The sequence below is a fragment of the Python bivittatus genome, unplaced genomic scaffold (assembly GCF_059951505.1).
Source record: "Python bivittatus isolate LINGU-HERP-01145 unplaced genomic scaffold, Pbiv_v1 ctg000020_np1212, whole genome shotgun sequence".
NCBI classification, from domain to species: domain Eukaryota; kingdom Metazoa; phylum Chordata; class Lepidosauria; order Squamata; family Pythonidae; genus Python; species Python bivittatus.
Genome location: NW_028277030.1, coordinates 117,213,207 through 117,229,598, shown reverse-complemented (window position 1 = coordinate 117,229,598; position 16,392 = coordinate 117,213,207). Strand labels below are relative to the sequence as shown.

Genomic DNA, 16,392 nt, shown 5'->3' with positions numbered 1-16,392 from the left:
ACACCTTATGTTGATATGTATGTGTAAGTGAGATCTATATTCTTAACTTTAAGAATCACTGGCAGTGGTATGTTGACAAGAAGACATAGGGATTGAGCCCTTTAATCTGGAAAGGTGCCTAAATAATACCCTAGTTATTCTAAGAAAGCATCAGCTAGCCAATTGAGGCTGATGATAGGCATTGTTTTAATGCACAGAGGGTTTTTTTTTTTAACTATACAGCAAAAGTCCCAAGTAGTTCTTGAACTGGAAATATTTTGCCACTTGCACCTTCACTGTCTGTTTGGACCATTTCCTGCTACAGTAAAAATAAATAAATAGCCTCTGCAGCCTTATCTTGTGCTACTGCCTCCAGCAAACCAGGAAAAAGAAGACCAAATCAGAGAGGAAGATGATGGGAAGGCCAAGGGAACTGTGGGCAGAGAGTAGGAACAGGAGGTGGCAGACAGGAGGTAGCAGCAAGTAGGCAGAGGGAAGAGGAGGTAGTGGACAAGATTGGACACAGCAGTGGCAGGAAGAGGATCCTAAGGAACACATTTTAAAGGAGAAAAGTGAAGTCACTTCTAACAGGGTCATTGTTGTGAACCGTGAGATTATGGAAGAATAGTCTCTTGTATAGTACCGAGAGTCGTGTTGGAAATCTGAGAGTTGCCTCAGTAAGGAATAATGAAATAACACATTAGGAAACTAGTTGGTATGCTGTCCTTAAACCACTGTTCAGAAATATATTTCAATAATGTTATATATATGGTTAGAAAACATGAGAAATTGACTGTATAATGAATTTGAGGTTTTGTTTACTAGCATTTCTGTTACTTATTCTTTAGTCCAGGAGTTGTTTTTAAATTTCAGTTATCACTCTAAACCTGTAATGAATAGAAGGATTTAATATTTGCTGTGAATATAGATTTTTTTCCCTCCATATTACTAAATTATTAGCTGCCTTCAAGCTGTAATGTCTTTCCTGCTTCACATATATTAGGGCACTTCATGCGTTATATTCTAAAACAGAGATGGATAACAGTTTACCTGCCAAAAGTTGCTTAGCTTTAACTCCCAGTAACATAGTAAGTGGTGAGGGATGCTGGGAGTTGAAGTTTAGGAAAATTGGGGGCGGGGCAGATAAATCTCCCTCTTCTTTTCTAAAGAATAGATGTGAATGAAGCAAAGAGATATTTGAAGAATCAATTCCTTCTGTTACAAAGAGCTGTGCTGTGGTGTGTCTCTCAATTCTATTATAGGTAGTCTTTGTTTAGTGACTACAATTGGGACCAGCAACTCAGTCACTAAGCGAAGTGGTCGCTAAGTGGGAAATCACTTGACTTTGACTGTGCTTTCTGGCTCGAAACTGACAAGATTATTCAGTTTCACACCTTTTTGTTTGCTTCCTAACCACTTCCCTGCCCAGCGCCTGGGTGAGCATTCCAAAGAGATTCTGTAATGGCAATCACATGATGAGGGACAGCACTGTCGTAATTTTGAATGGCTGCTGAACAAGGCAGTTGGTAAGCGAGGACTACCTGTAATATTTAGTGGCAATTACAGATTGGCTATTTAATATGTATATCAAATGGTCTTATTACCAGCTGCATACATCTTCAGTGTACCCTATTTTTTTTCATGTTTTATAAAATCTTGAATATGAATCATAGTTATATTCTTTCTTTTGTCTGTATTTTTTTTGCCACATGGTGTAACACAAAGTCTTCTGCAGTCCAGGATTTTGAACTAGAATTGTATAGAAGAAGGCATAATACCTAATACTGATATGGAAGAAAGCCTTGTATGAGTTGCCCATGTATTATAAATCTAAGAAATGAATATGTCAAAACCATGTTGCAATATATTGATATATTTCTGAGTAATTTACAGTAGGTTACAAAAGATTTCCAATTATTGGTGGTTTGATTGTAGCAGCTATGGAAAGAAACATCTTTAATTAAACTGCTGAAATAGAAGAAAATTTGATGTAAAAACCCAGACTAGATACTTGTGTAAGAGGACTGTGAGCCAAGTCTTAACACTAAAAATACTTTCAACTTATCTCATCTTGTTTTACTGCATATACTTCTTAACTTACTTTTATATTTCCCCTGAAATAACCAGTGCATTTGCATATAACAAATTCGATATGAGCCTGTTCTTACAAATAACTAGTTTCTCTTGAAAGAACAAATATTCATTCCTCCAACGGACCACATATTATCACTACCTTTCATCTAGTGTTTACACAACTAAAAACGTCTCTGTCCGTTTTCCCATTTTTTGTAAATAATCTAACAAAGTACACAAATTTATTTACATGCTGTATTTTTTTTTTGTTTTTTATGTATAATTTAAAATACTTCCTTCAGTTTTCCCTGTCAGACAGAACTATCTTGGTCTTTCGTTTATTAATTTTCAGATCCATACTCTTCATTGAATCACTTATGTCATACGGTCTATCATTTGCTACAAATCATTGGGGTTTTGGGCCAACAACATAGTATCATTGCATATAAAACTGTATGTAATATCATGTCCCCAAGACATCAGTGCAAATATTTCTTATGCATTTATTCATAATATATTATGAATAAAGGGGATATTACAAATCCTTCTCTTACTTCCTGCTCAGTATTGAATCATTCACTAAACATTCTGTTTTTTTCTCACACATGGTTTATTTCCATCATAGAACACTCTTATTGAAGTTACCTCCATTTTCACAAAAAATTCACCACTTCTCTATTTCCGTTGAAATTGGTCTGCATTTTTCCTTTCTCTTAATTTTAACCATGTGCTGGTCTCTGGCTACGTTCTTAGCAAGTATCTTTTTCTGATATACATGTTATACAATGCCTTTCACTCATTTTCATTTTTACCTATTTTTTTCTCTTCCACAACCTCTTTCATTTCATCATTCCACTAAACATTCTTTATTGTTCTTCCCATTAGTGTAATGCCATACACATCTGTGGAACTCTGTAATATAATCCTTTTCACTCTGTTCCAAACAGCCTCTACATTTTCTTTCCTTATATCTACTGTCCATTCTGTTGGGTTACCAATATGTCTTCTAGTACTTTTTCCTATGGAACTTCTACTTTCTCTTCCTGCAGTTCTATCTTTATTCTAAATTCTTTACCTCATAATACTCACAAGATATGTTCTGACCCACATTCAATAGCTCTCATCATCCTTACTTCTCTCAGCCTTTCATGATAAGCAATGAAAATAATTATACTTTTATATTATTTTCTTTGCCATGTTAATGTACAAACAAACATGTTTAAATGATGTAGTCAAAATATAGATCTTATTCGTTCTTGGGCCTCCAAATGATTTTCTGTACTCTCTTGTCTCATTCTCACTGATTCATTTATGCCATCTTGGAGAATAATTTTTCTTCTGGATCACATTCAGAATGTTTGTACAATTTTTCCTAAAAGTTGATTTTCCTGTTATCATTGTTCACTGGAATATAACATGCAACTGTCATCAACCTATGGGATTCGTACTTTCATATGCACCTATAATAATGTAGATGACACCATTCTTTCTGATATACATTTAATCCCTTTCATTCATAATAAAACCTATAACACCTTTTCCCCGCATATATAACTACACTTCACAAAATTAGATCTCTCTCATTTAGATCTATTACATCCTTCCCTTTCTGTTAGTATCTGTTTGCTATAAATGTAACCAAAACCTAGTTTTATCCCAAGCAAACTAATACTACTCTGTGTGTGCCTAGAATAAAAAATCTAGAGATACAGTGCTGTACTGATGAGTTTAGCAGTCAGCCATTTAAGTTCTTAATATTATAATCAAAAGCTGGAATCTGGTTCAGGACCTTATTTGTAACCAGTTCAATTGCTTCAATGGAGATGTAGGTGCATGGTCAGGTGCTCCAGTAAACAACCTAGCCACTGGATTCTGCATCAGCTACCAAATCAAATGCAAGGGCAGACAGCATATTACAATAATATAAATGTGAGCTTTCAGGTATGTGAACAGTCTCTGTCCAGGAAGGGGTGTAGTTGGTATGCCAGTCAACTTTAGAGCTCAGTTGAGCCTCGATTGATAGTGATGATCTAGCAGCAGCATCAAACTGCATATGTATTGTTTCTGAGGGAGTACAACACACTGAGAGCCAGAGTGATATAATGGTTAAAGTATTGGACTTAGGAGCAGGAGACCCAGATTCTAATCTACCCTTTGCTTTGGAAGCCATAGGGTAATTTTGAGCCAGTCACTTTCTCTCAGTCCAACCTACCTCACAGATGGTTATTGTGGGGGAAAATAGGAGCGCTATGTACCCTACCTTGAGCTCTTGAATGAAAGGTGGGATATAAGGGTTTGGATGGGGAGGAACTGGCTTCGACTCAACCCTGGCAAGATGGAGTGGCTTTGGGTTTTTGGCCCCCCAGGCGATATTTCATCTTTGACTCTAGATGGGTGGAACTCCTCTGGACTGAGCTAGTGTGCAGTTTGGGGGTCCTCCTAGACTCATGGCTCCTGTTCAAGGAGCAGGTGGCAGCTGTGGCTATGGGGGCTTTTGCATAGATTCATTTGGTGTGCCAATTGTGCCCCTTCCTGGATTGGGAGGCCTTGCTCACAGTCACTCATGCCTTGGTCACTTTCTGTTTGCATTACTGTAATGTGTTCTTCATGGGGCTGCCCTTGAAGAGCACCCGGAAGCTGCAACTGATTCAGAATGCAGCAGCACATGCAGTGATGGGTGCCTCTAGGTTTACCCATGTTACACCTCTGTTGTGCGAGTTGCACTGGCTCCCAGTTTCCTGGTTATTACCTTTAAAGCCCTGTATGGCACAGGGCCAGGTTATCTGCAGGACCACCTCTCCCTAAGGACATCTACCCATCCTACCAGATTAGATCGGGTAGGCGTGCTCATAGTCTCTTCCCTTAAACGTTGCCATCTTATGGGATCTAGGAAGCATGCCTTTTCTGTTGCAGCCCCTGCCCCATGGAACACCCTTCCTCCTGAAGTTCGGCAGGCCCCCACCCTCTTAGCTTTCCGAAAAGCACTTAAGACCTGGCTTTTCCCCCAAGTGCTGGGATAGGGTGAGATCGATAAGGGTGAGATTGTGGTGGACTGCTTTTTAAAGTTTATTTTGGTGCCAGGTTTTTTTTACTATTTGTGGTTTTAATAGATATATGTATGTATTAACTGTACAATGATGCTGTTTTAACTATTGCTTGGGAGCCGCCCAGAGTTCAGTATAAGTTGGGCAACTATATAAATGCTTTAAATAAATAAATATAAATTAAATACTATATATAACAGGCATGTTCCCCAAATTCTGCCCCTGAGAACTATATTTCTTGTCAGATTGGATTATGTCTTAATGGCCTTATTCCCATCTAGTCAATGTGTCCATACACTGGTTCAGTCATACACTGCTTCTAATTCAGATGTTACGAAGAAATAGGTATGTTATCATTATATTGATGACACTTAGCTGTAAGACTCTTATGAGTATCCCCAGTGGCCTCTTTTAGATGTTATATTGTTTTGTGGATAAAATGGAGCTTTTATAATTTGTAGAATGCAGAGTTACCTAATACTACTGTTGCAGCCACCCAATATTACTCTTTCAGGCTGTCCTTGCAAGCAGAAACAGAACTGTCACATAGTATCACTAAAGTAATTTACAGAAAGAATCCAGGAGAATACTGTGGGTGATGGCCTAAAAATACTGCTAAAAGCTAAACTTCATCTTTGTGTCCTTTGGAGGATATAAATTTGCAAATTTAGTCCCCAAACTCTGACTGAAAAAAGATTAAGGTAATTGGTACTTTTTCAAGAGCACCTTGAATCACCCTCTCCACATCTTCAGATCTCAGTAGTTAAAAATGATCCCATTCAATTAGAGCAGCTGGTGCACTGGACACCTCAGTATATACTGTTTTAAAAGTAGCATTCACATTCTCATGAAGATAAGCAGTTTTATCCTCATAATGCCTAATAGATTTGCCATAGCACAGAGAACTTTGAAAATTCACTTGGAACTAAAATCAGTCATTGGTACTAAAAGTAGTGTTACTAGAAAAAGCAAGTCCAGTAGCTCATAGCTTGTTTCCATTGTTTCCATGATTGAAACAGTTTTATTTACTCCTTGAAATTTCTCTGTCTCTCTCTGTCCCTCTCTCTCAGAATGGGATCTATTCTTCTATAGGCATAGTTTTGGAACCTTGTGAAGTTGTAGGCAGACAGTTTGTGTTTGTACCTTCCTTTCTTCAAAAGGGATCTATAACATCTGGAGTGAGAACCAGCTTCCTCTTCAGTTCTCTTCTAGTTTCCCCAGTGATAGTATCACAGGAATGTTCTCTAGTTGATGCATCTTTAGTCACTTGTTGATTCAGCAAGGAACTTTTTTCCTCTTTGTTTTTCTTTAGTCTGAACCAATATTTCTCATTGTATGTACTTAATTGCTGCTCAACTGTCTATAATGCAGTGGGCCTTCTTGAAACATTGCTTTTTGTGTGGAGACAAATTTCTGACTTTTAAATATAACTGTTACTTGAACTCCTTTAAGAAGCTGCAGGGCAGAACCTTCTGTATCTTTCCTAAAGTTACCACATGGACAGGGTGCAGTTGTTTCTTACTTTTGGAGAAAGCTCTTTCAGAGCGTTAACCACAATGTTGTTCCAAGATGGGGTTGTTTGGTAGCAAAGCTGTGATATTCTTCCAAGGCTGCAATCACAGCTGTAAGTTAGCTGAGATTAGTTTTGATATCTTGGGAGCTTCTTAGACAGTAAATGCAATATGTGTGGTGTTTGTACAACTACAAAACTAGTATATGCTTAAATAACACTGCTAAGCTTTATTTTTTTAACATTAGAAAAATAATGCTATCAATCTCCTGCATTCACTTTATCCAGACTTTATCTGGAGTGTTTTTTAAAAAATCCTTCACACCACCTGATGTATTTATCCCCTTCATCATTGATATTCTTAAGAAGGGCTGGCTTTGCACGGTGGCTTTACTTATGCCTAAATACACAAAGGTATCATAAATAGCAACCTAACAGATACTGAGAGAGTGGGGTATAAAAGAGATCAAAGCCAACAGTCCACGCAGTCATTTCAGAATCTTGGCTGGCTGCTCTTGTAAATAGGAGAGCTTCTAAAGCAGAAAGCATTACTGTATTTATATATGCCTTGACTGACAGCTCAGTTATTAACTTTATAGAAACACAGGCAAGGTAAACCCTTAGGAATGTTTGTTCTAGCAGTTTCTGTCTGAAAGAAAATGGAAGCCAAGGTATAATAGCTTGCTCTCTGTTTCCCCAAAGTATTTATTTTAGAACTATGCAGCATAAAAGAATGTTTTCCCAAGTCAGTGAACTTAAGCAATGTTGCTTGCTTTCTGGTATTTAAGCATGTTGCTTTTCCTTGAAAAACAAACACCACATTCGTCAGTCTTTTTTCATTTTACTGACATTGAATTATCATTCTATATTCTCTGACACTCTTTTTCTTGGCATAATAAATTTGAATTACTCTTGTGAATTAGTATAAAGTGACAATTTAGGAATGGTTCCTAAAACGTTTTCCCTAAAGGCGTGTCCCATGGTTAGGTTCAGCAGAATCCTAACTATAATTATTTTAATATCAATACCACTGGATTACCACCATATTGCAGCCTACCTCAAATCTTTGTTATCTTTTAATCAAGCTGAAATTGATGTGAACTAGAATCTCTCCCACAACCACTAACTTTTGCATAGATATATCTACATACATTGCTAATGAAATGCCACTTTACTGCTGATAAAATGTTAGATTTTGCAGTATCTACTTAACCAATTCAGCTGGTTGTATTGTTCCACAATAAGGTCCTATCTTTGTATCAGCACATTTTTGCATTTCATTTCAGCTTATACTTTTAGTGCCTTTTAAAATACATATTTTTTTACATTTCCTGTTCATATGTGTAATCTCTTCCAAAAAATCAAATTATTTTAAACAAAAATGTTGTACACTTGCTTTTCTATGTAATACAATTGATATAATTCTCTTAACTATTCAAAATATTTTTTGGTAGAATACCTTCTGAGAATGCTTTACCAAGGAACACTTATGTAGTCCAGCACCAAAGAGAGACTGTTTCCCAAGTTCTTTTAAGATCTCTGATTTATATTGCTTTTACCTACTACTCTTAGTTTTTTATTTTCCATTCTGTTAAGTACGTTATGAATTTTATTGTTCCATGTAAATTATAACTGAAACATCAGTATAAGAGTAGGAAAAATAATCTATAAAATGTAGGAGTTGGCTCTCATGGACCTTCATTTTAGGTTTCACATTTTCAGAGAAGGCAGTTTACATTTTTGTCTGAGCAAATTAATGTGGTCTATTTGAGCAAATTTGGTCTATTTGAGCTTGCAGTGGGACTTTCATAGTCCAGTAAATCGTAAGATAAAACATAGCTGATATTAAAGACCAAAGATTCAGAGTTGCATTGTAACAAATACTCAGTTTATTGATAGGTAATATCTGAAAATATGGCATTTATATAGATAAGAAAATATTTGAAAACACATACCAAATGTAGTATTTAACATATACTATAAATTATTACACATGCACAAAGAGTAAAATAAAATAATCAAAGGTATTATTTTTTCAGTTACTTTTTATTGATTTGTTAGCACATCTGGGGGACGTGGTGGCGCAGCGGCTTAATGACGCTGAAAGTTGCCGGCCAGAAATGGTCAACGCTTCAGCGGTTCAATCCAGCCTTCGCGTTAAACAGGGTGAGCTCCTGTTTCCTCCCCAGTTCCTGTCAACCCAACAGGTCGAAAACTCACGTGAGTAGACAAATGGGTACTCTCACTCCGGTGGAAGGAAAAATGCTGGCGGCGCCTTGGAAAAAAGGAGTCGAGAGCAGTTGCTGGTAAAACGCGAAACCGTGCTCGCCCGAAAAGGGCGTGAAGCAACGGAAACCCCGCCTCCTGTGCGCGCCAGCTGGGCAGGAAGGAGGCTCTGGCAAACTACTTCCGAAACACTTGCCTTGAAAACTGCAAGGATTCGTCCAAGCAGTCACTGCAGAGTCAGTAATGACTAAGCGCAGATTAAAAAAAAAAAAAGCACATCTGATATTAGCATTTTCCAAAACAGCTCAAGTATTTTTTTATGGCTGTTTCTACTTTGACAACTCAATAAATATATTTTGTCCCTAAAATTCAGCAAAATTCCAGGCAGCTTACATAAAGTTGAAACTTTCCATACTTTTTGTTCATTGCAATTTATCATCACTATGCCAGCACTTCCACAGTCCTATGGTTCCTTGGGTCTAGTTGGAGCAGATTGACAGGAATTTGCTTGGTGTTTCATGTTCAGTAAAGAAGCATGCAGCTTAGAAGACACTTTTCTTTCTTCAGACGTTTTACCATTAAATTCTTACCAGAATATGCTTTTTCTTTATTTCTGGATTAAAACATATTTCAGCTTTCTATTAAAGTTTCAAAAGTTTATTCCCTATTTTAGTAAAAGGTATACGTTTACTGAAATACTGATAGGTAATGGCCTACAGATGCTGTAGAGAATAATATTTCTGAAGAAAGCACTTTTTGCCATAAGCACTTGTTCTTCTCAAATATGGCTTTTTAGTGCATTGGTTTCAAGGTAGAATATACCTTTTGAGAGAGCTCTGCTTTCTTAATTCCTGAAGATATTACCTAGCCAGGTAACGAAATGTTTGCAAGAAAACCACCAAGCTCAGATAACCCCAAGGATTCCACAAACAGTAAAATTAATTAGATATATATTGTTGTTTCATACAGGATAGGAAGATAACCAAAATAATATACAAAACAGTATTGCTCTTTGTTTTTGTGAAATCAAATTTTTTTCCTCCATTAAGTATGGTAATTTTTCTAACAAGCATAACTAGGATTAGAATTCTAAAAATTTCATATGCAAGCAGCAAATACTGCTGTGGGTAATGGAAAGAACTTGTTAATTTTTCTCTTCCAGCAACATCCATACTTCATAGAATCCACTGGAGAGGGTTTTCCAATCTTTCAATATTGGCTTTTGTGGGGAGTTTTAACAGTTGTAGTAAAATCCAAGCTCGTCAGAAACAGGCACCAAAAACCTAGTGCGGGTATTGGATAATTCTTTATATTACATTAATATCTTGAGCAGAATTCAGCATTGTAGGAGTATGGTTCTGCTTCTATAACTGGATTTTCAGATTGTCCTACAATTTCACAGGTCTGATCAGAGATTCTTAAGCTTAATAGAGCAAATCTTTCTATTTCCTGTTCTATTGTTTGGCATTTTTCAGTTACCAAGATAATTTACTTGCATATTGTAGTATGTTAGTACAGCAAAAATTAGCAGTTATAATGATTTAAAGTACCTTTTTTGCTGCTGCTGCTGCTGCTGCTGCTGCTGCTGCTGCTGCTGCTGCTGCTGCTGCTTCTTCTTCTTCTTCTTCTTCTTCTTCTTCTTCTTCTTCTTCTTCTTCTTCTTCTTCTTCTTCTTCTTCTTCTTCTTCTTCTCCTCCTCCTCCTCCTCCTCCTCCTCCTCCTCCTCCTCCTCCTCCTCCTCCTCCTCCTCCTCCTCCTCCTCCTCCTCCTCCTCCTCCTCCTTCTTCTTCTTCTTCTTCTTCTTCTTCTTCTTCTTCTTCTTCTTCTTCTTCTTCTTCTTCTTCTTCTTCTTCTTCTTCTTCTTCTTCTTCTTCTTCTTCTTCTTCTTCTTCTTCTTCTTCTTCTTCTTCTTCTTCTTCTTCTTCTTTGTGGTATGGATGTTCTGTTGTCAGTGTCTTCTATTCCTAAATAATATTTTAAAAAGAATTATTCAAATTAACTTGTTAGAGGAAGTTTGGTTTAGGCAAACAAATTATTATTATTATTATTATTATTATTATTATTATTATTATTATGGTTATTATGAATAGAACAGTAAGTGGGAATGTTGCTGAGATGGGGCCTCTTAAACCACTCAAAGAAAAATAAAAAAAAACATTGGCTCATTTAGTTTATGGCCTTTGCTGCCTATAAATTACAGTATAGAAGACTCCCCATGACTGGAAGATAGCAACTAGAAGATAGCATTTCTTCAAAAGAAACTGAGCCAACAGAAAGGGAGGAGACGCTCTACATGTTAAAAATATCCATTCCTCCTCAGAAATCCAAATGAATTAATTTGGCAATGCTGTAGAAAGTACAGATTACAACAAATGGAGGAACAAATAAAAACAATACCATTCTCGGTGTTTATTTTGTGTCTCCCAACCAAAAAGATGATGACAATCCCTTCCAAAAACAAAGTACAGATCTTTCAAAGAGGGACAAAGTCATAATAATGGGAGACTTTAATTATTCTAACATATGTTGGGAGGCAGTCTTTGCTAAGCATGGTTCATCCAGATAATTTCTGACTTGCCCTGCTAACAACTTTTTTCTTCAGAGGATAGAGGAAAGCAAAAGAGGAAGATTTGAAGAAGTGGAAGTACTTGGGAAGTAGTATTGTAAACCTGGAGTTCTTAATTTTAAGGGAAACTAAACATGACTATAATTCAAATACATATTTTGAACATCAGAAAAGCAGATTTGTAAACTCAGAGCAATGAATAGTAGGATCCCATGGCAGGAGTAACTAATGGGAAAAGAAGTTCAAGACAGGTAAAAGAAAGAGATATTAAAAACAAATTGTAAACAGATCCAGTGAGGAAGAAAAATAGGAGAGCAAAAGAAGTTAATGTGGCTACACAGGGAAGACCTGAAAACAATAAAGGATACATACAGGAAATCTGATAACACCTTTTCTGACTAACAAATGTTATTAAAAGGCATAAACTTTTGTGAGCTGCAGAACAGACCTGATGAGGTGAGCAGTAGCTCACAAACCTTTTAGTAACATTTGTTAGTTGGAAAAGGTGCTATTAGATTCCCTCTGATTTTTTGCCCCATCGGCTAACATGGCTCTCCTCCTGCAATGTATACAGGAAATGGAAAAAGAGACAAACTGGGAGGTTTTATGTGTGCTAAGCTTATTTTAGTGTATACACTTTGATTTTCAACTACTTCTCAGTGCTTAGCCATCATGATCAGAGGAGATCACGCACCAATGAATAATTTAATAGAATTAGTGTTGTGTTTAGTCAGTTGAAGATATTTAAGTCTATGTAATCACAAACTGCATGCATGGAATAAAGGTGAGCAATTCCGTAACTGAAATAAAGTGACGCAACCCTAGAATAAAGCTTTCTCAGTATCTATTACTCTCTGGAAAAGTAACACATGCTAAGTCTTCTAACAAATATAATAAATCCATCACTACTATTGTTCAAAAGATTAATAGTCATGCTCAAATATTGTATATTTTTCTACAGCTGTTTTTATACTATTGGCTTCTATGCAAACTTACAATGAACACAGAAATCCTATAGTCATTTCAAGTATATTGTGTAAACAGAAAACGTTCTCTAACACTGCTTTGATCTGAATTTTTTTTTCATTATATGAAACTCCTTTTTTGGTTCTGTTTATTTGGTGAACATCTATCAGTTCTTCTTCTGTGTTTTCACTCTTCCTTTTTTGATAAAGAGATGTTCCTGGAATTCAATTGATAGAAGAATCCTACAGTGAATCAGACACTGTCCTTCTAATCTGGGATGCCTGGCAGCTGTCTGTGGTCACTCACTGGAAGGGAAAAGATAAATTGCATGTTGCTAGAAGGTCCTTTCTATATTCAATCTACAAATGCAATATGGAAAAGTTATTGCTAGATATTTGAGTTCTGAAATATCTTACAGGGCCTAGCAACATTGGGTCTTTAAACCAGCTGTTGAGCAAATTGTAAAAGTAAGCTGGCTTTAGAGGACAAAACTGAAGAAGTTGTACTGTCATGGTAGAAGCTAAGTTGAGGAATAAATACATTAGTTTATCTTCTTTAATGTACTTCCTTGAATTTTTTAAGGTATTTAAGAAAAAGCGTCATTAGAAAATCCTTCTGTATCCACCAGTGTGAGAGAGAAATAAGCATGATATATTTTATACAGTCTTTTATATGAACTATATACAGGTAGTCCTTGACTTATGACCATTTGTTTAGCAATTGTTTGAAGTTATGATGGCATTAAAAGTGACTTACAACCGGTCCTCACACTTACGACTGTCACAACATCCTCACGGTCACGTGATCAAAATTTGGGTGCTTGACAATTGGTGTGTATTTATGACAGTTGCAGCATCCTGGGGTCACATGATTGCCATTTGTGATCTTCCCAGCCAGCTTCTGACAAGCAGAATCAGTGGGGAACCATGTGATTCCCTTAACAACTGTGATTCACTTAATGATGCCGCAAAAATGTAAAATCCGATGTGGTCACATGACTCCCCGCTTAACAACTGCACAGCTTAACGAATTTTCCGGTCCCTATTGTGGTCATAATTTGAAGACTACTTGTAATGGAAAAACAAGTTATAAGATGCTGCTATCCAGCCCACTTTTTCTGTCAGTTTCTTTTAATTAAAGATCTCAAAGTCTGAAATGGGGTCTTTCATATGGAAAGCCCTATCATTGAGCTATGGTTATAAAGTTGAACCCTAGTTTAGGTAGAAATTTGTTCAATAAATTAAACATGTTCGGTCTTTTTCTCTTTTATTCCAGCCCTTTGCTACTTATGCCAATTCAGCTTTCCATATGTTTGAATGCTTTCCTAATTGTAGCCATTGCTGCTGTTTGGCACTGTTGCCTGAGAAGGATTTTCGACTTTTTCTGTTCCTGAAGCCTGCTTGAATTTAAACCAGATATTGTCAGCTGAGAGTTAGTTAAATGTAATGATCAGGAGCAATACATATGGGAGTCTCTTTTTAAAATTGCTAATCAGCCATGAAATTGCTGGATACAAAACAATTTGAAAAGAGCTATATAAATGTCCTATACAGCATTTGTTCATGCCTTCCTTAACTAACTTTCCATGAATGCAATACAAAATACTATATCCCCATTCATTTTTCCCTTTGTAGAAAGACACCCGTAATTATATTTGTAATTTTTATTTTAAAATATTGAGAGCTAATGAAGACATAAACTTGATGTGTTTTTCTGAGATGAAATATACTGAGGGGTGGTATAATTAGTGTTCAGCAAACACTAATGTTACATCATTATGACTAACGTGTTAAACAGTTGTGTTTTGCAGTCTGATTCACACCTGCCCGTAGCATCTACCACCTACCTGCCCACATTTGTGCCTGCCTGTAGCACCCACCCACAGGCCCACCTGCACTCATGCCCGCCCATAGCAACTACATGCCTGGCCGCCTGTAGAACCCACCTGTGCCCACCCATAGCACCCATCTACCCACACTCACACTTGCCCGCATTCCATAACACTCGTCGACCTGTAGCTTTCACCCACTGGTTTGCTTGCAAGATACTTAAGAAGGAAAGGCTTCTCATGACCATAACTTGTGACTTCCTCCGGGTTCCCCATTGACTTTGCTTGTTGGAACCCAGCAGGAAGTTGCAAGTCACGGTCGCATGAAATTCTCATTTAACGATGCACAGTCCTTGCTTAATGACAGCAACAGGGACTGCTGGGATTACTGTCGCTAAGCAGCATGATCACGTGATATCGTGTTTTATGACTGCATTGCTTAGCAATGGAAATTCCAGTCCCAATTACCATCGTTACCCGAGGACTACCTGTACCTGTACTATCCTCACTTAATGTTCATTTGTACAGTGACTGTTTGCCCTGCACTTTGTTGTGTGCCACTGCTGGCTGAGACGATCCCTCACCATGGCAGTGGGCTTCTTGCCATGCTGGGGCATATTTTTTTTCTGTTCCCCCCACCCTAATTGCATGCCCCTTATGTCAGGCTGGGGCCCAAGGGCCACTAAAGGAAACATGGCTCTGGAAGACTGCTCCTGTGGTGGTGGAGTCATGGGCAAGATGAGCCTAGGCAAGCAGTATGGCGTGCTTCTCATTTGGTAAGCTGTCGATGGGGTGTTGGAGATGGTGGACTTCTAAGCAGTTGCTTCTCTGGAACTTGCTGCACATGGCTCCAGGGCTGCTTGCCATGCCATGGCTCTGGGGCTGCTTGCCGCACTGCAGCTCTGGGACTGCTTGCCACACTGCGGCTCTGAGGCTGCTTGCCACACTGTGACAATGGGATTGCTTGTCATGCTGCTCTGGAAGCAGCACTCCTTGGCCACGATGGTGAGCCCAGCAGAGGGAAGGAAGAACACATCTGCTGGGGATGGCGGTGGGAGGCAGCAGTGGAATACAATGGCCTCTTCATCTCGGCCATGCTGTGTAGAGTGGCCAAAAGGGCAGAGATGTCGGGGAGAGGCAGGAGTGGGGAGTTGAAAGGGAGACAGTCCCTTGCCTTGGAACAACTGAGGCTTGGGGCTGGGAGGGACCAAGCCAGGAATGACTTGGATCGCAGTGGGTCCTCGCCTAATGGCCGTGTGGGATTCACTTAACGATGGCAACAAGGACTGCCAGACTACCATTGCTAAGTGGGGTAGTCATGTGATATTTTGTTTAATGACCGCTTCATTTAGTGACAGAGTTGCCGGTCCGAATTAGGGTCATTAAGTGAGGACTACCTATACTGCCTTTCAGCTGTTTACACATTTTCAAACGTCTCTCTCCATTTTTCCCTCTTTTGTAAATATCCTTTCAAGGTACACAAATTTAACTCCTTGCTCTAATTTTTTGCCATGATTCTCTCTGTTTTCCCTGTCAGACACAACTATCTTCATCTTTGGATATATTCATTTTCAGGTCCATACTGTTTATTGTATCATATAATCTGTCATTTGCTGCAAACTGTTTAGTTCACAGCCAACACAGAATCACTTGCATACAAACATACATTCATATTCCAAATTAAACAACACACCTCTAATGCAACCCTAAGCATTGCTTATACACTTATCCATAAATACATTAAGCACACAAAGGGAGTCCCAAATCCTTATCTTACTGCCTTTTCAATGTTTAAGCAGCGTCTAAGTGTTCCATTTATTCTCTTGCATGCTTACTTCCATTATACTCTTATTCCATTCAGCAATCGACTTTCACCTCCATATTTCAAAGCATGTGTAATTCATACCTATTCATTATATCACACACTTTCTTTAAATCAACAAACAATTAACTTTCCTTTTCATGATTATATATTATTCAGTGACCTGCTGAAAAGCCACAATTTGATCTGTACACCTCTTGCTGGGCACAAAGTTGCACCGTGCTTCCCAAATTTGCTCATTGTTATCGCTCATGCCCTTTCAATCAAAATTATGCTAAGTATCTCCCCAGGCACACTTAGCAAATTAATCTCCCTCTAGTTTTCATTCATTCTTCAGTACAGTATTCATCCAGTTCTCAGGCACAGATGGAGCATTCA

General features: G+C 37.9%; 1 protein-coding gene across 8 annotated transcripts in view; it reads left to right on the top strand.

Annotated features, from left to right (window-relative positions):
- THADA (THADA armadillo repeat containing) overlaps positions 1–16,392 on the top strand; it is a 158,326-nt gene that overhangs the window by 63,435 nt on the left and 78,499 nt on the right. The gene's annotated exons all lie outside the window — the stretch shown is intronic.